Source organism: Centruroides vittatus, unplaced genomic scaffold (genome assembly GCF_030686945.1).
Source record: "Centruroides vittatus isolate TY-2023 unplaced genomic scaffold, ASM3068694v2 contig_374, whole genome shotgun sequence".
Lineage (NCBI taxonomy): Eukaryota > Metazoa > Arthropoda > Arachnida > Scorpiones > Buthidae > Centruroides > Centruroides vittatus.
In genome coordinates, this window is record NW_027122196.1 from 752573 (window position 1) to 779778 (window position 27206).

The following is a 27206-nucleotide window of genomic DNA, read 5'->3' on the forward strand; positions in this document are numbered from 1 at the left end:
TTAACCAATGATGAGGTGTTTTAACGGTTACGTTAAAATTCACGTGACGTTTTTAGGGAGGAAGCGGAAGAACGTGACTCTTAAACACTTCAAATTTCAGAATAGCGAATGCAACTTGATTGTAAACAGAACTTTGTACCACAATGCGAACTAACTACGAGTTAACCTTTGATTTATTCGGAACTGGGATACAAAGGGCTGCTTCCCGAATAAGGTGAAAAACATTTTTTTTGTGTTTGGTCCATTTTCGCATGTTTTTCACACACAAATTTTACGTAAAAACAGACGAAACCTCCGTTTGCAGTTCCGTGAAAATGCTAGAGATCAAAATCGGTGATAAAAATGAAACTTAAGCAGCAAAATTTCTAAGAAAAATCCATACGAGTGATAAATTTCCTTGGGTATAACGCGCCTCGAATCCCTCTTCCCCTTTATAACGTTGTCTAGGGGCATTTATATAATCTTAATATTTATATTTGTATCAAATAAGGTCCTTACCTGAGCCTCCAAAGGTTTATCTTCAAGATCGACCATTTTGGCATCTGAGCACAACATGGAGGAGGGAGTTAGAATGGTGGCATACGCGATGATGCCATAACACGAAACATGTCTAAGGGCAAGCGAGATGGGATGGACGAAATCTCAGTGGATGAATTCAACTAAGTAAAGCGTATAGAGTAGAGGCGAGGCTTCGGGCGAACCATTCGCAGCTAGCCTCGGGCCGTGGGGGTGGAGGGTGGTGTGTGTGTGTGTGTAAGTGTGTGGTGTGTGTGTAAGTGTGTGTGTGTGTGTGTGTGTGTGTGTGTGTGCGTGTGTGTCCGTGTATGGGACGTAATTCAGCCTCGTTTCGATACCGAGTGAGACCTGTCGACCCGGCCAGTGACGGAGTGAGGTTGTCGCTAAGTGGTGTGGCTATCGGATTGCTAGTGCACTAACTCCGAATGGTGCACTAACTCCCCCTGTTGACGCCGAGTAACGTTATTTGCTTCCCCTGTAACGACGCGTAACCTTCTTCTATATCAAAATCACGTATTTAACTCCATTATTTCGTCTAGTAAACGTATTCTTGCACCATTTGTCTATAAATATTGTTCTAGAAAACCCTACAAAATGGCCTTACTTCGTAGTCTTGTTGGCGCATTTAAACACTAATTAACTATAAAATAAATCGATAAATATACAGAATTTTGTTTAGAAATAGTCTATAAAACTCTAAATTTTATAATTATAAAAAATTTATTACATATTTACAGTAAAGTTTTCAAGATTTCATCTTACATAAGCTTGATTTAATGTGGCTTTTACGTAGAAAAAAAAACATTAAAATTTCAAGTTATTTTAATACAAAAACTAAAATTCATGTATATATTTATAAAATATAACCTTATAACTTTATATAAATTTATTTTTAAGAGGTTATCCTAAAATATATTTTATAATCAGGCTCTAAACAAAGGCAACGTAACACGAATGTTAAACATTCGTCCATAGTAAAGTAGATATATGCATGAATTTTTATAAATTTTTTATTTATAATTTAAAAATTTATTTTTTTAATGTTAGAAATAAATCTTTTATATTTTTAAAGCTTAATTTAATATATATTTAATTATTTATATTTGATAAATATAACAGGAGAAAAGGAAAAGCAGGATGAAGATGCTTCGTGATTTAAGAAGACAACGTTCTGAAGTAATTTAATATATATTTAAAAAGAATAAAAGTTATTTTAAAATATAAAACACTTCTTAAATTATAATTTTTTAAAACTAAAGAATTATTTTTAATGATTTTAAAGCGAAAAATTCGCATTGTTAATAAAAATTTTAGCTCTAAAAAATTTATAAAATTAACACACGTAGGCGTTCGATAAAGTTAACAACGTTAAAGTATAACTGGAAAAATTAAATTTATGATAAAAATAAATTATAATATTTATTTATTTTTTGATAATTGTTTAAGGTTATATACGACTTTATTTTTATTTTTAAATGAGACTTTAATAATTATGACATGGCATTATTTTTTTAAGCGACTCGGCGCCAAGAGTGTTTGTTTATTCATCGATAAGAAACATTCTTCTCATTACAGATTCAAATAAACACTATTGAATGACATCTAATATCGTAAATTTGCTTATAATTTGAATATTATTCAGTTTATAAAATAAAATTCCATAGTTTAAGCTGCTAGAAATGTAATGTAATCCCTTATTCCATATAGGCCTATATATAAAAAGTAATTAATTTAATTATATATATTAATTAATATTTTTATGTTTTAAACTATTCTGCAGTTATATTTAATTTAATTTAACATCAAATATTAAATATAGTTGAAAGAATAACAAATAAATAACAGAAATATGAAGAAAAGCTAACTGTAAGTTGGCTTCACTGCACGACTTAAGGCAACATTTTAATCTATTTACTACTATTATTTACGTTAGAAAGCTATTTTTAATTTTTATTTTGTGCCATTTAGCAAAAAATAGTTGAAAAATTATTTATTTTAAGAAATAATACTGAATAATTAAGTTAAATGTAAAGAAAACACGATTGAAAGTTGTCTTTATTGCATGCTTTAATAACTTTTTGGAGTTTTTACTAATGTTTTCCTATTAAAAAACAGTATTTTTAATATGAAAATGTCAGTAAATTGAAAAAAGTTTATGGAATAACGAGTAAATATGAATAAATAACTTAAATATTAAAAAAATTACAATAGAAGGTTGGCTTCGCTGCATGGATTTAAGACATTTTATAGCATTTATTAAACCTTTTAAAAATTTTTTAAAAATTTAAATCTAGGAAATTTAGCATAAATATTTACAATATTTTGATGATTTCTTAGATAAAGTAATTATAGAGAAAATTAAATTAATAATTTAAGTATTAAAAAAGAAAAAATTGATAAGTTGGCTTCACTGCATGACTTTACTATGCTAGGATAAGGAAGATAAATGAGGTTTCCATCATCTTCTCTTAATTAGGATAAGTGCAAATCATTGTTAGAACGTTTCCCATTTATAAATACTACTTAAAATTATCCTATTTTATTAGTACAGTATATATCATATATTTACTTACAAACAATACACAGTATCATATGAACTGCAAAATTACTACCTTCAAGAAGGTTTGGATTAATAATTTAAATTCTTATTAAATAAATATAAACAATTTACCGTTAAAATTAGAATTTATAACTCAAATAGTATTTTATTTCCAAAAAATAATTATAATTTTAACATTTAATTTCATTTAAAATAGTAAAAATTACATAGAATATTCTCTAAGCGCATTAATTTTAAAATTTATAAATTAATTAATAGATTTATTATTAAATTGTATAATTTATTTATAATATTTTATAGTTTATAATTTAATTTAAATATTAATTTAAATTTAGAATTAATTAGTTAAATTATTTTAATTTATTTAAAACTTCATTAATTTAATTTTGATTTATGTTTGTTTTCTTTCTTTATAAAAGTTTTAAAACATATAATTAACTTTAAAAAAATTATTTTAAAAAATAACTTAAATAGATTAGAAAAAATATTTTTAAATTTAACTTTTTATTTTTATTATAATTATTATTAAATATAATTAGATATTTTTATATTTATAAAAGTACAAAGTTCGTATTGAAAAATAGGACAATGACTTCGACTTTCGTGGAAATTTTATATAAATTAACTCTAAAAACATTTAGAATAATAAAATTGTATACAATTAATTTAATTTTTTTAAAAATAAGAAGTGTAGAGGATGGTCTATAAATCATAACTCATCAAACTGATTTTTCTTATAACTCAGTGAAACTACTTTTGGGTGTCTGTGTTTAAAATATAAATTATATTCTTTATTTTATATCTAAATACCAGTATATGTAATTTATTCTGATTAATAATAAATTAGTGAGTTTGTCTGCATGTCTGCTCTTATAAAATTATGTTTATAATTTCATCTCGCTTTTGATTTTTTAGAAATTTTTATATTTTTAACTTATTAATTTATATTCAACAACCATTATAAGTGAAGGGAAAATTAATGGTTTCATTATACAATGGAGATTAACAGTTATAAACACTTGATTTTTTTATGTCTTTTAAATTATAAATTAAATTTAAATTGGTTATAAATCGAAAATTGAAGAGAAAACACGATATTTCTAATTTTAATTAGCTAACTTTTGGCTATAGAAAGGGATGAGGATAGTGTTTTGCTCCATCTTCATTTCTTTCTATGTATGCACGTCTTTCAATGCATAATGTGTAAAAAATTATACACAAAATTATAAAAATTTAATACAAAAAATACTATAATTTTAATTATGTTGCATGAAGAAAGAAACAAACTATTTTTTTAAATTTTAATTGATTAATTTATATAATTTTTCTCTATAAAAAAGGAAGCTGGAACAGAGAAAAATCTCATCTTTTTATCCGCTTTATGCAGAATAATGCATAAAATTATTAAATTTAATATGGAAAAATAAATTAAAAATTAAAGAAAATATAGGACATATTTTAGTATAGGACATTTTAATTCGAAAATATTTGAAGAGAACATTAAATATTAAATTCCTTAAGAAAATTATCAGAATTAAAGTGTTTAATTATAATAAAACGTCTTAACGAGTCTATTATTCTATACTTAAATATAATTAAGCATGTTTCTGATCATTTAAGAACTTTTTTTAAGATGTATAAAGCTATAAATTTAAGGTGATACGATACCTTTTTCAATTAGATACTAATCAGCAATGCTCCTGATTTTTGCATTGAATTAATTAAGTTAAAGTTGATAAATTAGAATTTTTTGGAGGAGATTAAAGAATTAATGTGGTAATTAATAATTAATAAATGATTTTCGACGTTGGAGCCAGCATCGTGTTTTTGTTTCTGTGAAAAATTCAACCTTTGAACCAATGTTCTGTTGAAAGCCTTGACCTTTCAAGAATCACAAACTGTATCAAAGTTCTAGTCATTCTTCAATTTAATATTAATTTCTGTTCAATTATTGTTAATTTTGACAACATTTTCAAATATATTACACAATATTCTACAATTAAAAATTATATATTTTTTAAGAATAAAATTTATATGAATTTTGCTTAATATTAGACATTTAGAAGAATTTTTCTTTAGTAAAATCCTGTAAAAAAAAAAGATATAATTCAACGAAAATCTCATAAAAGCTGCATAAATTATTATATAATCAAAACTCGTTATAGCGCTATTCGAAAGCGCTATAACGAGTTTTGACTGTATTGGCTTATTATATAAATGCCTTTTTCATTCAATAAGATCGTTTAAAATGAGAGATTTTAATGAAAATTTCATGTAGAAGCTCTATATATTATTATTCATTTGGACCTCGATGTAACGCCCTCGTAAATAGCGCTACACTCGTATAGCGCAAAATACTGGCTTAAAATTATTATTTGAATGCCTTTTCTTCAATTCATGATAATCCTTAGAAAATAATAAATTGTAATGCGAATTCGAGTTAAAAACTGATTGAATTTATATGAAAGTGTAATTAATGAAAATAAATTTGTAAGTAATTAAAGCGATGTAAGGAGTTTTGGGAATAAATTAAAGTTAAATATAAATAAATATGTATCTAAAGTCGAAAATAGCGGAAATAATATGAAGTGTTTGTGCCAAAATAAATATATTTAAGCCCTAAATAAGTTAGGAGCCAGAATAGAAACACGTTTTTCCCTTACACATTTTAGCCTACTTTCCGATTTATTTATTTATTTTTTAATTTTAATTAAATTTTATGTTGTTAAACATATTTAAAATTAATATATAATTTTTTTCTAATTTTTAAAACACAAATTAACATTTTTTTCAGTTAAATTTATTATTTAAAAACACAAATAACAGTAATTGAAAATTTAAATTTCTAATTAGCCAATAGTGTCTCTTAGTTTAAATTGACCAATAAATGATTTCATTTATGTAAATAAACCAATAAGCTCGCAAAAATTTGTTACGTAGGCAAGTTAATTTTTAAATTTTAAAACAAAAAGTTATTAAGAATGTTTTATGAATAAAAATATATTGAAAACATAATTAATTTTAGATGATTAAAAGAAATATTTATAAATCCTCTGAACAACAGCCATTAATTGAAACAAAAAATGCATACAAAATGATAATGGCAATTGACTGTTGTTCGGAGATGGCAGTTATTTAGAGGTTGATTTGTGTGCATTTAAGAAATGGCAATTGCTTGTTGTTCGGAAGTGGCCGTTGTTTAGAGGTTATTTCGTATGCATTAAAACAATAATAATAAAATATTGTAATTAATTGATAAATGAAATGTGGGAAATTTAAATTAGGACAGGTCCTAAAATTAAGAATTAAAAGATTAAATTACGTTCAAAATATCAAGTCGATGGAATAAATGATTTAATTATTATTCTGATCACGTAAACCCTATCGACTACTTGCATTCTATGCTCATTTTTTCTGCGATTTATATAAAATATATGCTTAAAAACGGTTAAAATTACATAAAAATATACGAAATTATTCATTTTTATATATTTTTTTGTATTTAATTTAATTCTAATTAAAAAAAATTCTGTATTTTCTTTCGCTCATTACAACTTAATCCAAGCTTAGAGTGTGAAGTTATGAATTTGATTGTATCATTTATATAAAATATATGCTCCAAATAAATATATATATTATATACAATTATCTCATAACTGTAAAAATTTTCAGGTTTTTCTTCCAGAAACTGCTACAGGTTAGTATAATTTAGTCTAAGGTTTCGATATGAATTTATATAAAATATATTAGCCAAATTAATCAAATTTATATAAAAATAATCTGTAATTTTATCCTTTATTTAATTCTCACTTATAGAAATTTCTTTCTTCATTTTATTTAAGCTTATGTTACGAAGTTGTGAAACTATACTATACTTCACTCAAATATGTTTAATAGATAACAATCTACTTAAATTAATTTAAGAGTAAGGTTTATTTTCTTATTATAAGAACATGTTTCACTTGATAGAGAAGAATAAATACTTATGATGACAATTAGAAAAGAATGATCTTCGTTATCCTTTCCAGATCCTCCCAAATCTTCCTCATAAAAGTATACATTTAATGTAAGAAAATTTAATATAAATATATGATATTATTGATATGATATTAATAATATTTAAAACTCTGAGCCTTTATTCAAGTATAAATATATGATATATTTGAAATATTTATCATATAATTATTTAATAATTTTTATACATTGCTTAATATTAATTAATTGATTATTTCATTAAACAATTGTTTTTTTTAATGAAATAATTAATTCTTTATCTTCTTTTGTTATATTCTTTCATCTTCTGCATCTCCTTTTCTTAAGAAAATGTGCTTTATATTAATTATATGTATGAATATTAAATTAAATTTTATTTATTTATATTTATAAATATAATTATAAATAAATTTATAAATTTATTTAATTATATTTTTAAATTAAGATAAGAAACTATGCTAGAGTTTGAACTATTGACTCTTTTAATGTGTTTCTATGCTTTGAATATATTGTGTCTTGAGCTAAATTATTCCGCTCTTAATTTAAGAGATTTAACATTCTAAATTACTTAAATTTATTATATAAAATGCTTAAAAGTATTAAAAAATCTTCTTAAAATAAAGATTTTGATTTTTCTCCTGATATTGAGGATAACAGGGATGAGAAAATAGTAAAGATGATCGACTGTTTATAAAGGATTATAAGAGGCTCTCCATAAATTACGTACGTCCGCATTTTTCTTGAAATTTTTACATCCTTTTCCCCATTGTCCAGTTTGTCCAAGTTTCCGTAATCCCCTCCTCTCTTCGAACATCAAACAAAACTCAACTCTCTTCAAAACCTTTATGCATTTCGTTACTCATAAAGTGATAAACTGCATAAAATTTAATGAAATAAAACGGACGTTCATTGAAGTTCAACCCCTTCCCGCCCCCTTGTCCGACTTTGTCCGACTTGTCATAACCCCCTTCCTCTCTTCCAGTGTAGACGTCATTTACGAACAGCCCCTAATTTATAGCACAATAATAATTTTTGAATTTAATATAAAATATACACATTAAATTTAATTTATGAGTAATTTTGATTTAATTTTGGCTCAAATTTCTCTAAATTTGACTCATTAAATATATGAGTCAAGCTTGAGTAAGGAAAATATATAATTACACTCCAATTTAATTGTTATAAATTAAAAATTGAGCTTAAAATATTGTATTTTGACCACTTGATTAACATATATATTTTAGAACCTCCAATAAAGGCCACTCCCAACAATGGCTACTTCGAAACGGTGCCACTTTTTTAGGAATGTTTCTTTTTGAAATGCATACAAAAATCCCCAAAACAACAGTCCACCTCCAAACAACGGCCACTTTTTTATATTCCTGTCAGTGGTCGTTGTTCGGAGGTTTGACTGTATATTTTTAAATAAGCATTTAATATGTTTTTGTGTAATCATGGCCAGATTTGTGCATAAATTAAACAAGTTAGAGCTTAGGGCCTCACATTTTTAGATGTATCATTATTTGTTGGAGAGGAGGGCCTGTGTTATGCTATATACACTAAAGAAAACATAGAAGATCTGTTTATCTCCTTAACAGAAAAACCTTTTTCTTTAAGGAGCTTTAAATCTTGTCTCTGGACTCCTTATTTAAGCCATAATTTCGTACAAATATATATAATTCACCATTTTTTCATAAATGAGGATGATCTTATTTACCTTCTCTAAAGCTCTTGCTCCTTATTTTTAAGGAGCTAAAACTCCTTAAATTATAATTTCTTATTGTATACGTCATATTATAAGCATCTCACTATAGTACAATGATTTCGCTTGTCTCCTTTAAGGAGCTTTTCCACTGAAGTTCTATCTTTGTTTCACCGAATCCCCAAGTCTTGGCTCCTTAATTAAACCGAAAATTACATTTATTTTACAATTTATTTGAGAATTGTTGTAGTATATAATTGTTAGGAGACACGCTTGATAGAGCAAAGTTGAAGGTAAGAAAGAGCGCGCGTACAGTCGAAGTTAAGATAAACAAACATAAAAATTTAATAATACACGAGAGAGATTGATTGAAATGTTCCGTAACATTTGGTAACTTTTATTAGAAAGATGTAAAAATAATGTTTTAAACTAGGAAGAATTCAACTAAGTTAAGAGCCTGTACAAATCAGCAAGAGGGAGGAGGAGAATCAACGTTTGTAATAATTCATTGCCTAACAGCGTCGTTTGTCTGAAGGGAATAATTCATTCCACCCCAACCATAACAAGAATTTTACTCCACTATAACTGATTTTTGCATCTAAAAATTGTCAAAAATAAACCCAAATTTTTTGCAGATGCTTCAACTCCGCATCACTTTCACTCTTTACTCCATTTTATTTAATTAATTTTTAAAAAATATAAATTAATTTTTAAATAAATTTATAAAAATTAAGTTTATTTATCATTAGAACATAAAATTTATTTTAAAATATACTTTAATTTTGAATAATTTTAATGTTTTATTATTAAAGGATGCTGCGTAAGAGCGCGTGTTTTCAATTTATTTACTTATTTTTTAATATGCTAATTTGCATATTTTTAAAGGATTTCATATAATATTAAGCTGTATAATTATATTTATAATTAGATAATTTACTATTAAATTGTGTTTAAAGTATTTTGAAATTATTTTTTTACAGTTTAAACTTCGTCCGAAAGTCGAAAGTAGCGTATCTTTAAGCAGACGTTTATGGAGATTTAGTAATATAAAACTTCTCGATTAAAGTTTAAAAACGATAAATATTTTAAAATATGATATTTTAATAAATAAATATTATAATTTTAAAATAAAATTTAATTTATTTTAATTACATTCTCCTATATTACAGCGTAGAGGAAATGAAATTACCAGCTTAAAATAATTTAATTTCACTTATAAAACTAGCATTTGAATCATTAAAATTATTTTAAAATTAATTTTAAAATAACATTTAATTAATTAACTAAATATATTTTTTAATTATTTAATTAATTAATATTTAAATGCCATTATTATTTTAAGGCTACGTCGCATTAGAGTACAAGATACTTTAAGACTTTTACACGCTTCATTTTAGGGAATTTTAGAGTATTTTGAGATAAATTCCGTTATGTGATGTAGCTGAAAGTGTGCAAAATTTTATATTATATAATATATAAAACACATTTGTATAAAGTAATTTATAATAAGATAATTTCTCTTTAAATGGTAGATACGGAGAGCATCATCTATCAAGTTACTCCATTTCAGATTTAAGGAATTATATGGCCTTAAACCGACACTAAAAGCTGAAATACCTTATATAGAAGTATTTTTTTGTATTTCTAGATGAATTTGATTTAATTTTTACGAATATTTGTGTAAATAAATCTCCAATTTAACTACAAAGAAGGATGAAAGAGCTTCAAACGGTGGATAAATGCGGTCGGATCATCGTCATCATCATCCAAGAGGATGGTTTCTTAAATTGTAAAGAATGCCAAAGCCAGACACGACTGCTCAATAATCAGTGACGACGATGGGACAGTCTGGTCTGGTGACAGGTCACATCTGTTCTTCCCAGCGGGGGCTGCTTCCTGTATGCAGCGGCGACTCCTAATCTCAAATAAAGATCAGCGGCATTTCCGCTGTCAGAGGTCATCTCTAGCAGTAGAAAACCCTCCCTGTCTAACGCAGAGACAGCAGAAAAGCGAGAAAAATTGTCGAGAAGGGTTACTCATAAACCACGCGCAGATTTACGAAGAGGAGTGGAAACACCCTCCCCATTCCTTCTATAATATTAAGGGAGAAGATGCGGATTTTTCAGGATGCTGGAGTATACATCCTCGTCTTTAAATGATACTGAATCGTCCCGTTATAAATGTATTTTAATTTTATATAGAGGAGGAAAGAATGGCGATGCTGGCCTGTGAAACACAGGAAATGTCCGTTCGTAATTTCGTACTAGACAAAAAAAAAAAAAAAAAAAAATGGCTCCTGTAAAATGTGACATGCCCTATCAACGTCAGAGAAAGGGTCTAATTCTTAGAAGTCGACGATGTCTAATAGGGTACGGCGTAAATCACGCGCCATAAAGGGACATCTGGTTATGTCTGGAAAATTCAACTAATTAGCAAAAGATATAAGTTAATGAGCTACCATTTCAAAGAGTTAGCTGTTTCTAAATAGGAATTATATATATAAAAAAAGTAGAGCGTGAAAGACAGAAATCCTTTCGTTCTAAAAGGGTTTTGACACAAGATGCCATTTTTCTGGTCTCTCTCCTTCACTTGGGTGGTCAAATATTTGCTTCTGGTAGGTAATCTGGAAGGTAAGTCGGGGGTTGTCAACATCAATTCCACAAAATTTAACGTCAATCGCGCGATAACAACGTGATTGATGCGACCATTTCACAGACCTTTCATTCAAACATCACTGATAAATTCCTCCCTCCTACTCAATAAAAATCGATTTTTAACTTAAAATTCGTTAAAATTAGCTCTAAGTTTTGCAGAAAATATTAAATATTCGCTTTAAAATCTGTATTTTTTTTTCTTTTTATAACATTAACGTTGTTTTAATTAAGGGGATGTCAAGTCAAAAGGTAACTTTAATTAATTTAATTTATCACACCTTTCTCATCAATTTTGTTTAAAACAATCGTATTTAAATTACTTTTTAAATCTTATATCGATGAATTTTAATGTATTCGACAGTGTTTATTTTCAATCGTTTCGTATTTAGAATGATCTTGGCTACACACTTAATGGCATTTGGCCAGCCAAACAGGTGCAGCTCGCAAATTTTTGTAACGTCTTCGACGTTTTAAAGAACAAGTTTACGTAATTTTATTAAGTTTAAACATATTTTTCGATTACTAACTCTTCGTTTAACTTATTTTAAGGTTTATTAATCGACTAAAATTAATTTTTCCTTGCGTTTTCAATGATTAAAGTCGGAGGAGAAGCGCAGTTTAGTAGCAAAGTTTGTACAGAAAGATAAGATTATAAGCGTATAAACAATTTATTTAAAGCATTTTTTGATAATTATCTGTCTATTTAACTTATTTTTAACCTTATTTTTCTTTTAAAATATTTTTTCTTTTAGTTTCTAGTGCTTAAAGTCGAAGAAGAAGCGTAGTTTAGTAGTAAAATGACGAGTTTACGAGTTTATAAAACGACTAATTTAGGGAAAATTTCTCTCAATTTTAACCTTATTTTTCTACTTTAAATAATTTTTTCAAGGTTAAATCCGCCAGAGAAACGTATTCTAGTAAAGAAAATTCGTAGAGAAAAAAACCTGTAAACAATTTTATTTTGGTCTGAGTTAATAGGAAAATTACATTTTCAGTGGAGTGTTTTTGTTTTAGGAATTCTCACGAGGAGTATAATCTGCCTTCTGTTGTTTGTATAATAGGGAAACGTACAGAAGCGTGTACTTTGTGTGCCCCTAACTACTAGATACAGCAGCTGTCACAAATTCAGCTTTCGGCAAAACCAAACAAGCTGTTTGCTGGGGCAGAAAGTAAACATTTTTACTGATCCCAGGGTCATGACCGGAAACAGAAAGGGCGTTATTGACATCCCACCTGCTCCCGTTTCTTACGAATACAGTCCCTGTCCTATTCCATATGGATTTAGATATAGAGAAATTGCACTAGCTGGCTCCTACTCATCCCTCTCTATCTCCATCCCTATATATACTTATATATATATACAGAGGAGGTGGAAAGATGACAATTCTTTTCGTTGAGTGGGAAGGGGTCGGTAAGGTTGTGACCCGTCATCCATCACTGTCACCTGTCGTAAGCGGAGGGCGACCCAAAACATTTTTTGCTGACTCAGATCCAAACGGGTGCTATATTACTAACTTCTACTGCCTTCCTTATATAGTCAATAGAGGAGGAGTTAAGTTTTAAGTCCCTCCTCTGCCTTTGAAACGCCTTCTGTTACATCAACCACCGACTGCATACGTCATTTTCGTCTTCCCTCGCGCGGAGGACGAGTCCTTAAGGATGGCGCTCTTCTAGATTTAAATATAAATACGATTCTCTCCCAAGTAAAAAACCATTCTTTCTGCTCCTTTCTTTTACTGAAATTTTCTTTAAAATTAAAGCATTTTACCAAAGATCAATTAGTACAAACAGCATCATTAATCACGTTACTTATTAGAATAACGGGGTGAATTTAGGATAAATTAACAAAATAAAACGCTGATTTTAATTAAAATATAATGCAAGTTTCTTCTATTTTAAATTTAAAAAGAAAATGGAGATTAGAATTAATTTAATAAGCGCAGATTATAATTAAAATCACATTATTATTTAGTTAGCTAAATAAATAATGCGATCTTAATCATGATCTATGCATTTAAACGTGTTTAATTAAGATTTAATGAAATTTTAAGCAATTTTATCATTATTACAGTAATTTAATACAGATTTGCTAAGCGAGTCTTATCATTTACTCTTCATCTTCAGTGCCTTCTAGTAATAAATATTCATCTAATTATTATTCATTTTTAATATTATATTTAAACTATGCTTTATTTAATTAAAATTATGAGTTTTTAAATCAAAAATGCTTCTAAATTTTATATAATTAAACTAAAACTTAGTTAACGAAGCAATATTTTAGCATCCTGCCCCTAAGCATCAATTTAAATAAATTGATGCTTAGGAGCAGGAATAGGAGGATTTTTTCTTATGTTAAAGTTGCATACAGTTTATAAATAATAAATGTAGTAAATGAACTGTTTACTGATATTTCTTACAACGAAAATAGAATTTATTTTTTCTCATTTTTTTATGAACAGAGCAAGAATTTAACCTTGATGTTAAGATTTTTCTTTAATTTGAGCGCATTTCGATAAAGAAATCTCTTCGATTTCATTGAACAACGTTCTAAAAGTCCAATTTTTAAAGTTAAACTTAAGCTTATTTTGTAAAAAATTTATTATTTTATATTATGATTATTATGGAGTAGAGCCTAATCAAGTGTGAAGAAGTAAAAAGAGCGAGAGGATGAAGAAGAGGAGAAAAAATGATGAATTTTATGTATTGAGAGCTGAATTTTTTCTTACAAAATTCATTATTTTTCTCATATTTATTAATAAAAAATTATATATTTTTCTCAAGTTTACACCTTAAATATAAGTATAAATATTTTATTGTATTTTCCACAGGTTTATCAATCGAGAATGATGAATTTTCTGTGTGAAGTAAAATTATTTATTAAAAAAGTTTTTAAAAATTAGTTTTTAACTAAAAAGAATATGCATTTAACCCCTAAAACTTCGTCTTTTTCCGTATTTATTAATATGAACGAAATTTTTGAGTTTAAGCGCAAATTATTCAACAAAATGCGATTCACAAGTGCTTGATAAGCTTAGAAAAAACATTTAAAAGCATTAATAATTTGCTCTTAAAGCAAATTATTAAAGCATAAAATTCATAATTTTTCCTTTCTGGATGAGTTTTACAAATGTTAAGCGCAAATTAATTAATTATTCAGCTTTAAAAACACATGAAATACTCCATTCTTACATTTATTAATATAAAAGAACCGAACACTTCTCATAGGTCCACATGTTAAAGTATGTAACTTAAGACGAAGCGAGGATATTGGAGTGACCTTTAGCTAACTTCAACTCCATCTGGCGAGGACAGAGAGAACTAAAACACCCCTTTTTTCAGCAGGAAAGCGGAGGGAAATGCTTGCGAGGATAAAGTAACACGCAATGTTTACATTATGTGTCGGCTTGTAGATTAATCCGTTGTGGAGTTGTTTTAGCATTCAGCACTGCTTAATGAGCCGTTTAAAAAGTTTGAAATATAAACGATTCTATTGTGACTTCGTCAGGGGAGGTAAATCATGCAGCAAAAAGCGACAAAGGAGATACCAACAAACGAGGGATCGAGTGACGACAAAAGAAATGATTGATGAGCTTTAGACATTTGCTAATTGTTAACGAAAAGAATATACAACTCCTACACTTTCTGGCAAAGTTCAATCTTTTTGAACTACCCGTTTATGACGGGGGTCAATTGATACTAATCCCATAAAAGGGAGATGCTAAATTGATATTTACAGGATGCATCTCGGATGCTTCCAGAATTATCCCGTTTTCTCTTGGCAATTTAATCGAATTTTTATATAAAATTCGATAATATAGCAATTCTGTGAGTTATTTAGTAGAAAATCTTTTATAATTTTAAACTTTTTATTAATTAAATTTATTAAATTAATCGATAAAAATGCCATTTAAATAGTGCTTCCATCATGGATGCTTCTAGATTTATCCTTTTCGCTCGATAATTTAATTCGATTTTTATACAAAAATTCGTTAATTTTATTATTTAATAAGTGTTTTAGAATGAGAACTTTATAATTTTGTGTTTTTTATTAATTAAATTTATTAAATTAAGTAATAAAAATGTCATTTAAACAATGTTTTAAATCTAAACTGTGATTAAAATTTATGTATAAATTGTCTTTTCTCACATGAAATTATAAATTTTTAATTAATATAATTGTTTTTAATTATAAACAGGATTTTTATACTGTTTTTTAACATTTTAATTATTTAAATTACTTATTACAATTATTGTTATTTGTTACGAAATTTATTATAAGAGAATTAAGTTTAACTAAATCGCTTCAAAAAAAACCTTAATTTTAATTTTAAAAACTGTATTAATAAATTAAAACTTATCATAAATAATAAGTAAATTATTTATTTATAAATATTTTATCATAAAATTAAGAAAACATCATCGAATAAATTAAAGAAAATCATAATTAATAAATCGCCTGCAATGAGGGCTTTCTATCATTACTTCTAACCTATGCAGGGAAAACACCTTCAATAATAATAATTATTTAGAATTTTTAAAAAATAAAATAAAATTTGTCATTAAATAAAGTGGAAGATTGCTCTTAATTTTAGTTTATTAAACGTTATTAATCTCTTGTTTTAATATTAAAAAATAATGTTTTTCCTTAACATATTCTAAGGGGAGTTCATCAATGAGAGATGATCTTCGATAAAAATAAAATAACTAAATAAATTTAATTAAGAAAACTTTCAGATGAAACTTAAATAACTTGTTGGGTTCTCATTCCTCTTTAAATGTTTACAAATTCAACGGAATGTTTATAATTCTATTTTTAATTACATCCTCATTACAGTAAAAGTAGCTATCGTTCCAATTTTCTATACCCAATTTTATCGTCAATTCTATCAACTCGGTGATATTATTTTTATATTTTAAAAATATAAGCAATTTCATTCGCAAATTTAATATTTTAATTTATATAAAACTAAATAATTAATTATAATTTAATTTTAAAATAATACAATGTTGATGAATACTATAGCAGTTGAAAGAAGTGAGACTCATTAGTTGCTTAGTGAATAAAACCCTTTATCGCTGGTTGTGGGTTCGAACCTGACTAATGGGCCTTGCACGTGGCATTTTCCGGTTTTTTACGTGTCTAAAACCTAAATAGGCGGCATTTTCCTGTAGAAAGTCCTCCTCCATTGGCAGATCTATCGTTCTCTTATCTCTCCAAACCAATCAGATATTAAAGATATTTTTGAAAAAAATTAAATATTTTGCGTTTTAATTTAAATATTATAATAAATTACGTTTATTTTTTCTATTTTTAACTTATATTTTATTCAAATATTTTAATTTAATTCACATTTAAAGATTAATTGTAATTTATATTGAAGATAATGCTCAAGATGAACACGAATTAAAAAAAAAAGTAAAAATAGCTTTAAAAATTTTTATTTTAATTAAATATAAATTTATTATTATAAATAAAACATTATAGAAATGTATTTACGTTTTTATTAAATTTTATTTATGAGCGTAGAAAGTCATATTTATACAGTCAAACCTCTGAACAACGTCCACACATGAGTACATGAAAAGTGGTCGTTGTTCGAAGGTGGTCGTTGTTTGGAGGTTTATTTTATAAGCATTTCTGTTCAGAAATGCTCTGTCTCTGAAAACATGACCTGTGTTTAGAGGTGGCCGTTGTTGGGAGGTTGCCTTTAGTAGACGTTCGACTGAATATGGTTTTCTGAATTTGTTTTATATGCATTTAATTGAAATTATAACAAGGAATATGAGAAGAAATATTGAAATCTTTATTTAAAAATAAATTTTAACATTAAAATATCTCCAAAAGATTCAGAAAATGTATAATTCAACTTTCTATTGATTTATCATTAATAATATATTTATGATGCTTCTCTTCTATGAATTATCATATTTTAAAGCTAAAATATATAATTTATAAAACTTTAAATACTTTCTGAATTTTAAATCTTCCTATTTATTGACAATTCTTTCCTTCATACAACAGGAAAATTGAATTTTATAAGGAAGGAGTGAAGGCAGAATGAGTAAAATGATGCTAAGAGAATGAAATCTTTTAATTTTTAAGAAAAGAAAAATGATATAAGAGTCAAAAATTATAATTAAGCTTAAAATTATATAAAAAAACACTTTTATACTTAATAATAAATTCTTAATCAAGTAAAATATATAATTAGAAACTCTGCTATGCATTTATTATAAATGACGTATCAGGATTATAAGAAACTGCCTGACTATACGCTGTTTATCTTGACTTTTCACTTCTTAAGTGAATATAATATATAAAAAAACTGATAAAATATGTTTAAAACTTTATTATTAATATATTTATAAAAAATAACACAATTTCTGTAAAAAATCAAGCAATGAGTTGTGTGACTTTCCCGGAAAATAAGTTAAAACTGTGTAGCACCGATCATCAATCCTCTTAATGCTTAATATATTATCAATTTTCTTCGAATTTCTTGAGAATCAACAAAATATTCCAAGTAAAACAATAATATTTTACATATTAAGAGGGATTGATAATGATAAAGTCAAGTTCTCTAAGTAGAAATTCGTACACGATAAGCAGTTCTTCCTCATCATCAAGCCCACTTAAAATCTAGTAGCATTCTTAAGATAGCTTTAAGAATATAAGAGATAAAATTACTTTATTTTAGTTATAAATCTATAAAATATATTTTTTTTCCTGAACAGGATTCTTAATTGTTTACGTGGAAGAGCGGCAGCATCTTCAGATGATGATGCGAAAAGTAAAATAGAAATCGTGCAGTTTTATGCAAAATTATCTGAAATTTTATATAAAATTTCTTTCTTAAATTCTTATAATTTCACATTTATTCAAATATTTAATATACTTGCATAAATATCAACTGTATTTTAGCATTTGTAATAAAATAATTAATGTATAAGTGATTTTAATATTGTTTAGCGTATTCATTTTCTATTATGTAAACTATATAATTAAATTTTTGAATCTGTAGCTGTATAAATCGATAAATAAACAATCTAATAATGATTCAATATAGATTATAATTAATAAAAAATTAAAGCAATTAAGCCACATCAGTTTTCAAATTGCATCGTAATGTTAACTCGATATTGATAGATATTGCTTAAATATAATGCAACTTTTATAAATTAATATATAGAAATCTAATATTGTTTATATCTATTTAAGTTATTTAAAATATTTCTCACGTATTTCGAATATTTTAAAATAATTAAAACCAAAAAAACTCTGATGCTAAGCTAAATGGAGAGGATGCGTTTCTGTTGCTCCGCATCTTCTCCATCATTTTGCTAATTCAGGAACTAAGTTTTTATGTTCTAACAGAAAATCTACGTACTATGAAGCAAAAATAATGCATTTTTATAGTTTAAATCGCTTTTAATAATTGTACTTACTACAACATCGCAAAATGAATCATTATCCGAAGTCACCTCATCAATTTCCCATCAAAAACAAGGTTTTTTCTTGTATATAAAATATAATTTATAAAGAAAATAAAGTAAATATCTTAATAGTTACCTTGATAATTCATAATATATAACGTATTTTATATAATTTATACAAAATATTTCATCACAAAACCTATAGAATGGATGCATATAATAGCTTAATTTATAAATAATTTAACAAAATAAGTAAATATTTTATTTAAAACAATATAATCTTAAATATTTTAAAGAAGATTTATTTAATTTTTTATCATTTTTATAAACAAAAAGTAGAAAATAGTTAAAAGAAATGACGAGGATAACAACGTAAACATCGTTTACTCAATGACCAAAATAGAATTTATTATTGCTTTGAAGATGGATTTATTTATTTAAATTTTATTTTTAACAAATTTGTAAATTGTCAATATTTTCGTTTAATTTATTATCTAGTTATTTATTTATTTATTTGTAAATATTTTAAAATTATATATTATATATACATTTAAAGAATAATGCGTGCTTTAAATGTTTAGAATGATCATTCCCTCATCATTGTGGACAGTTGCAGTTTGTAGGATATTCTGACGACGATAACGACGTTAGAGATGATGAAGATGATGAGAAGGATGATCGCTTATATCCGCATCTTAGCTTATATTTGATAGAAATTTGTTGGGAAATTGTCTAAATTAGGAAATTTGAGGAATTTATTTAATAGGAAAAAATTCTGAATTAGTTTCTATAAGTTTTATAAAAGCTATTGTTTTAGAAAAATGCTTCTAAAGTGCGCTTATTATAGGAAAAAAAGAAGAAAAATAAAGGAATTTTTCTCAAATTTCTGTGGATTTAGGGAAATTTCGATAAAATTCTTTAAAAATACCTATATTACAAGAATAATTTAACGAAAAATACAATTTTTTTATAAATTGAAATAATATAGAACAATTAATAATAAAAAAACAATAAATAACTTACAATTTGAAGTACTTTCAACTTGTAAAACTAAGCAGAAATTCAATGTTTATCAGGCATTTGTAAACACCAAAGTACAGGCTATAACAACGCAATGGCAATTATATCTGGCACAAGTAGCAGGCAATATAATACCTAACTGTCTTTTGGAAAATTTGGCATATCACGAGCTGTCAAGTCACCCCTTTTCATCCAATAGTTTCTAACTGATACCTTTTAACATCTTCCTCCCCTTAAACAACAATCACCTTATTCACTCATTGGACTCTTATTATAAAGAAATTTCACACTGTCACTTCTACGAAATTCACATGTTTTCACGCTTAAAACTTGAAAGAATTTTACTCTATTCTTGTATTTTTGCTGTTTTAATCTGCTTTCTTTTAAATTAATTTTTCCGTTTTATCCTCTCTCTCCTGTCTCTTCTCTTTCTTCTCCAACGCTGTTGATGAGTTAATATCGTCGAGTAACCACAAAAATAATGTTCGTTTGTAACTTTTTCATAAATTCTTGCAAATTCAATCAATATTTTTGGCGTTTCTTAATGTTTTTCGTGCGAATTCCTCTGTTAAATATCCCTCTCGCTCTCCCTCTTTTCCAATGATGCTGACGATTCGATGCCGTAAAATCCCTAAAATATTAATTATCGAAGCGATAATTTTAACATTTTAACTCAATTTACTCCTATTTTAGTCCATATAATTAATATTTTAAAGAGTTTTTTTGAGAATTTCTTCGTTAATCACCCTCTCTTCCATTGACTCTTACGTTTTAACATCATAACAAAAAAAGGGGGAAAAAACAGTAAAAAGAAGCTTGGAATTGCAAATTTCCTCTCGATTCGGGCAAGTTTAAGCTTTAAAAATCGATTATTTTTCAAGAGGAGATCCACCTTTTCTACCGTCGATGTGGTTATTACTGTTATCACTAAAACGGAGGTAATTCCAGGTGTCTAGAATAAATTTCTACCTGGGGGAACGTAATTTAATCGAGTAATATCCTTACTTGTAATTTCCAAACATAGACAGTCATCAAGAACATCGGGTTACTTAATGATGTTTGGATGCTGCAGACCGAAGTTTTCCTATGCAACCCACGCGCTCTCTTTCTAACCCCGTACAGTAAACAAACGTTGAGGAACCTTAATGCGTCTCATGTTCATGTTACATGGATCTATACTTGGGTTTTTCCTCTCCTCTTTCTCTTTTCCACCCCCCTTTTTCCGTTAGGTAAGAACGAAGAACGAAGAAAAAAACATTGACTTTGTGACTCTAGGGATGTCCTTTAATTACCACACGCACGTGCAACGATTCGCGTGATGCTTCGTACTCAGTAACGTGATCTGTAGCAAAGTTTCTTACAAAATATTTAGTTTGGATAAAAGGGGAAAAAATTTATGTATTTTTATTTATATATAAATATAATTATACACGCACAACATTCCAAATATGGCTTCCGTCTTACAAGAGCGGTGTGGAGGATTTTCGTGTGTTTATTCGCACGAAAATCGTTCAATTTTGCTTAAAATGTGTTTTGAACTGTGTTTTTTTTACGTTAAACGTATATAATTTTATTGTAAATACGTGTTTAAACGTCTTTATTACGCGTCAAATTCGAGTAGGTTGTAGGGGTGTGAAGCCTCTTTTTTTGGCTAAATTTTGCTAAATTGTACAGAAATTCCGATATAAAACTAAAAAAATCGATATTTTTAAGCTTTATATTTGTTTTTTGCCATGAAAGATGAGTAATTTTAATTTTTATCATACTCTAAACACGCGTAAAAAAGCCGGAAGCTAGAGAGAAATAACAACATTTTTTATTGTAAAAATGATAAAATTTGACTTTAAAACTCTTAAAAACATCATTTTTTAGCCATTTAAATGATCTTTAATCATTAAAAATATATAATTTTTAGGTTTAAAACGTATTAAACGCGTGGGAAAAAAATCGAAAAACACGCAGAAGAATCGATTTTTTCCCCGGAAATTTATTGATTTTATATGAGATTTTTTGAATAAATTAATAGTAGAATAGAGTAACTTCTATAAGAATGTAATGTATTTTCTAAGGCACTATATATAAACTCTAAAAAAATTGATGTAAAAAACATTGACAATAATAGTCTCGAGTAAAATAGATTACCTAGAAATATGACATAAAAAACATGGAAAAAAGTACTTTTTACAAGACAAATTATTAAATTTCTTAAAGAAAAACAAATTTTGCGTTTTTCCAAGCAGTAATTTTACATTAAAATATATTAATTTTATGAATTTCTAACAAAAAAAATCACTTTAATTACCACAGAAAAGTCGAAAATATCGAAAGTTTAAGCAGTAAAAGCACAATTTTGACTCACAATTTACAATATTCATACTTAAAAGGCACTTTAAATATTTTATTTAATTAATTTTAAACTTGTTATTATTTTTTAAAATTAAGTTTAGAAGCAAATGTAAGTAAGAACAACACAAATTAATTAAGAGATGCGAATGATGCGGATGAAGAAAAGGATGCTGATGTTAAGGGATGCTGACATTATTTTATAGCTAAATAAATGTTATCAATTAAAATAAATTGTTTTATTATTGAAAATAAAGTATTTTTAAATTACTTTTGTTGTTAAAACCTTAAAAAGTAACATTTTTTTTGTTAAGAAATGACGTTCTTAATTTATCAAAAAGTGAAGTCAGGAGCATTCTTTATCATTTGTCTAAGTGAATTATAGTAAAATATTTGGGAAGAATTATAGGAGCCAATTGGAAAGGATCCAATTGTTAAATTTCGGTTGCTTCCATTCACTCTCAAATCCAAACAATTCCCTATTCAACATAGGCTACTCCTTGCCTGAACTTAACGCAAATGGATCAAAATAGAATGATTCTTGTCGACATCATCAAAAGATTTTAAGGATTTTTTTTTCAACTTTAAACCTTATTTAAGTGAAAAATAAACATTTTGCGGCATTCTATGAACTATTCTAATGATTTAAAAGGCGATTTTTTCGAGTTAAATTATAGAAATTATCTTTTGTCAAGCGTAAATCAAGCTGTTGAATGATTGCTGTTTATGCCTTATAAAATGAAAAATATCCATAAATAATATATAATTCTATTAAGAAACACATCATTAAGTTTAATTCTAACTTAAATTATGGTTAATTAATTAAATTTTAATGATTTTATTTCAATTTTTTAAGTTAAACTGAAGATTTTCATCCGACGTAATTGTAGAAATCGCCTTAAATTATGAAATTATCAAATATTTTAGGCCATAGTTTTGGCCTAAAATATGGCCATGTTTTGGCCACGTGACAAAAATATGAATAAAACATTTCTTATTTGATTCATTTAATTAATTTTATAGAAAAACTTTTCATTGTTTCTCAAACTTGCCTTAATTTTGATTAAATAAATGAATTATTTTGGCAATTTTATAAATTAATTTGAATTATATTCTGTTAAAAATATATTAAAATATTTTAAAATTTATTTACTTTAATTTTTAATTAATTTTTCCCATAGAATTTTGTTTCTAATTAATGATAATTCATGATAACTCTACTCTAATTAACTGCTGTATATTTTATTTTTATTATGTTCTAGAATTTTTAAAGAGTTTTATTAATTAATTTTAATATATTTTTAATAAATTTTAATCATTTATTTTTACTTAAAACAATAAAAATTATTAAAATTATGGATGAACATCATACTTTTCTATGGAAGTAGCAAAGTAAATGTCTGAATATCCTATCGAACTAATAATAAAATTAATTAATTTAAAGGATTTTTATATGAAATTATCAACAAAATTTAATTTAAAAGTTAAAAAATCGAAACAAATCTCATATAATTTTTTTTATAAACAATTTTTTCCTTATCTTTAAGCTAAATTGCATCAAAAACAGAGTTTAGACAACTTTAGAGAACGGCCTATCGGGTTTGGATGATGAATTTAAACGAAATTTACCACCCCACAAAAAGGATCTTTTACTGAAATTTCGTGAAAATGGACTTAAAATTTAAACTAGAAGCCGAATTATTGGTTGAAATTATCCAGAAAATAGTTATTTTTAGCGTTTATCTCAGCTACAAGTAAAGATCGTTTTGGCTCCATAATTTAAAGGCTAACTAACGACAGAAGATTAATTAAAACAGTAAACTAAACCTCCTTATCTCTAGATTACGAATGAAAGGACCACACAGAGTAGGAATTGTGCCTGTGAGCATGGAAACTGTACGAGAGATATCACAGTTATCATCATAAGTGCCGACTTTTCGAAGGTTTTTGGACGATTTAAGGACCTTAAAAAACAATTAATTATCTTAAAAATGCTATATAATTGCTAGAAAATATATAAAAAAAGAGAAAGGAACCTGTTGTAGACGGTAGTTAACTTGTTTGACAGCGTGAGAGGAGAGTATTGCTAGGAGCAGGTTTGAAAGCTCTTGTCTATCAAGCGTGCAGAGATGTTTACTTCTCTCTATAGGTTGTGGCAGCTGGTAGGAGGTATAGAAGCAGAAGGCTAATTTTGGACGCCCGAAGCTACGTAATTAGATGGTTTTGTGGACAATAGTTATGTCCCTAGCTTGGCTTAGATCGTGTGATCAGATTATCCATTCAGATATGGAAATGATGTTGGAGAAGAAGATGACTTGTACTCGTGACTCATGCTACAAAATGGCACCTCTATTGTCTTTAAAATGCTTAACTTAATGTTCTGGTGCCTCCCTCATTTAATTAATTCTAATCGATTTTGATTATTTATTGGCCTGTTAATCGTAATTAGTGGTTTGTGGATGCGTGATAGTTAGAGGTATTAAGCTTAAATTAACGTCAATTTGCGTGTTAAAAATTAAATTATTTAATAATAAATGCTTAATTTAATATTCTAACATCTTCCCATTTAATTAATTTTAATCTATTTCGATTTGTTAATGTTCTTTTAATTGTAATTAGTGGTTTTAGGCGCTTATTATGCTAAATAGTTAGAAAAACTAAGCTTGAAAGAGCGTTAATTTGCTCACTAAAAATTAAAATTATTTAACAAAACCTGCTTTAAAATGTTAAAATATTAAATATTTTTTAAATGAAATGTTAAAATGTTTACGTGACTTTAATAGGAAGCGTGTAAAACACAATGCAAATACAATTCAAATAATCGTGAGTTCCTGACTCGCACCTCAATTAAACTTTTAAATTTCTTGATTTAAGTATCATTTAACGAAATAATTATAATTATATTTTAATGCCGAATTTAATTATTTTTAACACAATTTAATAATTATTCAAAGAAAAATACTTGTTTTAAAGTATGTATTTGAAGGTCACCTCATCTTACATTGCCTTCGTACGGTATTAATGATTTAATATTTGAAATTAAATTAAATTTATAGAATATTTAATGAATTAAATATGTATTTTTTATAATTATCTTGAAAATTTTAAATATATTGTATAGAATTAATTATTAAGACCGCTTATTTACACAGAGTAAGGATAAGAAGAAATGGAAAACGATAGAGGAGAATGGCAATTGTATGATGATAAATATGCATTTAAGAAGCTTAAGGATGATGAAAGATGATGTTGTAAGCATAAAAATTAATTTATTAATTTGAAAAACATTATATAAACTTTTATTCTTTCTTACAGAGCATAGGAAGAACGTAAGAGTGAATAATATAGAAAGCAACAGTAGAAAATGACAGATTTATGATGATGAATATGTGTTTAGAAGACGCATAGATGATAAATAGTGACATTTTAAGTAGAAAAGATCGTCTGTGAATTGTATAAAACACTCTATACACTTCTATTCCTTATTAGAGGAGAGCATATAGGAGGGATTATGTAGAGAGAGATCAGGAGAGAATGGAAGATTTATAATGATAAATACGCATTTAGGATGACGAATAATGATATTTTAAGCATTAAAATCATCTTAAAATATTACATAAACCGTCACTTTATCACACATTAAGATTATTATGAGAGGTTCTACCATTAAGGAACTTGTAGGGTGAGCACGGAAGCGAAGTTTTTCAATTCAATTATTTAGACTCAAAATTAAACCGAATTTATGAGTAAATTTTGCATTTTAAAACTAAATTGCGCCCGTAGACTTATATATTTTATATAAATACACGTGAACGTTTATAGACAAATTTTACAGTTTTTTTATGTGTTTAAAACTCGAGTAGAGATTTTAAGCTAAGAATCCTGCTTACAACACAAGTCTAAAGCTAGAAGTACAATATGTAATTCATAGAATAGCTACAAAAGATTAAAAGGGGAGTGCAGATTATCTAGCGCTATTATGGGGTGAGTAGGCGATAGTAATCGGTGTTGAGGGTGAGTAGAAAGAGGCAGTGGATAAAGTAATCACGGGTCTGTCAAGTAGTCTAGGGAGAGGAACACAGTGTTTAGTTATAATGGAAGCAATCGGATGGAGGGGGAAACGATGGCCATTTGTTTGCACTGCTTCGTCTAGCACCCCACCGAGACTAACCGTTGTGAGAAAATATCCCTCGCCAACCAATATACCACGTGTTGACATCGGTTTGATTCATTTCTTCTATACTTCCGAGCCTCATACTTCTTATACTTTACACCGATTTTACGCAAGTATCGGCCCTTCTATCCTTCTACACACAATAATCAGACGTAGAAAGATACTTAAAATTAAAGAAAAGATTAAAATTTTTAATAATTTTACACTTCTATATGACTTTTTTCATTTTAAATCGATTTTAGGGCTTGTATCCATAGTTATTTTTAGTCTTAAAAAGGATATTTCTATGAAGAATATTGATGATGAATCAATTATTTAGAGCTCCAACTCTATAAACTTGTAAATACATATATATATATAAGCACATTTATTTTTGTGTTTAGAAGCACTAAAAAGTTGTAGACGAGCAAGAAAATCGTCTAGAATTTAACACAGCTTACAAGGATGCGGATGAAAATGTAAATTCTAATGATAACGGAGAGCAGAAGGATGCTGATAATAATTTATGTACTAGAGAAGGTGTCGATGTAAGCTATTCACCTTTCTATACAATTTACAAGTGTTTAGAGCGTATAAAAATATATTTTCTGTGGGTCTGTCAAGTGTCTAGTTGCACCCGTCTCTCATCTTGACTGTGCTATTGTGTCGTGCTAAGCCTCAGGACACTAAGAAGACAGTTTGAGACATTTAATGATCCTTATCAGGTATCAGGTGAAGCGTAAGAAGAAATCTGCTACTGGATTCAAGACCACCGACCGAGAATGATGGATCATCGGCAGTAAAGATATGATTCCGAATTACGTTTCGCGA

At 26.9% G+C, this 27206-nt stretch overlaps 1 long non-coding RNA gene across 2 annotated transcripts; it reads left to right on the forward strand.

The window, feature by feature from the left end:
* LOC136975527 (uncharacterized) lies at positions 1-26514 on the forward strand. 2 transcript variants are annotated; one of them, XR_010880796.1, is made up of 3 exons: positions 1-214; positions 25375-25473; positions 25538-26514. It is a non-coding gene; the product is annotated as an uncharacterized lncRNA (long non-coding RNA). The 2 variants fall into 2 exon arrangements; XR_010880797.1 differs by having other exon boundaries at positions 25545-26514.
* The last annotated feature ends 692 nt before the right edge of the window (positions 26515-27206 follow it).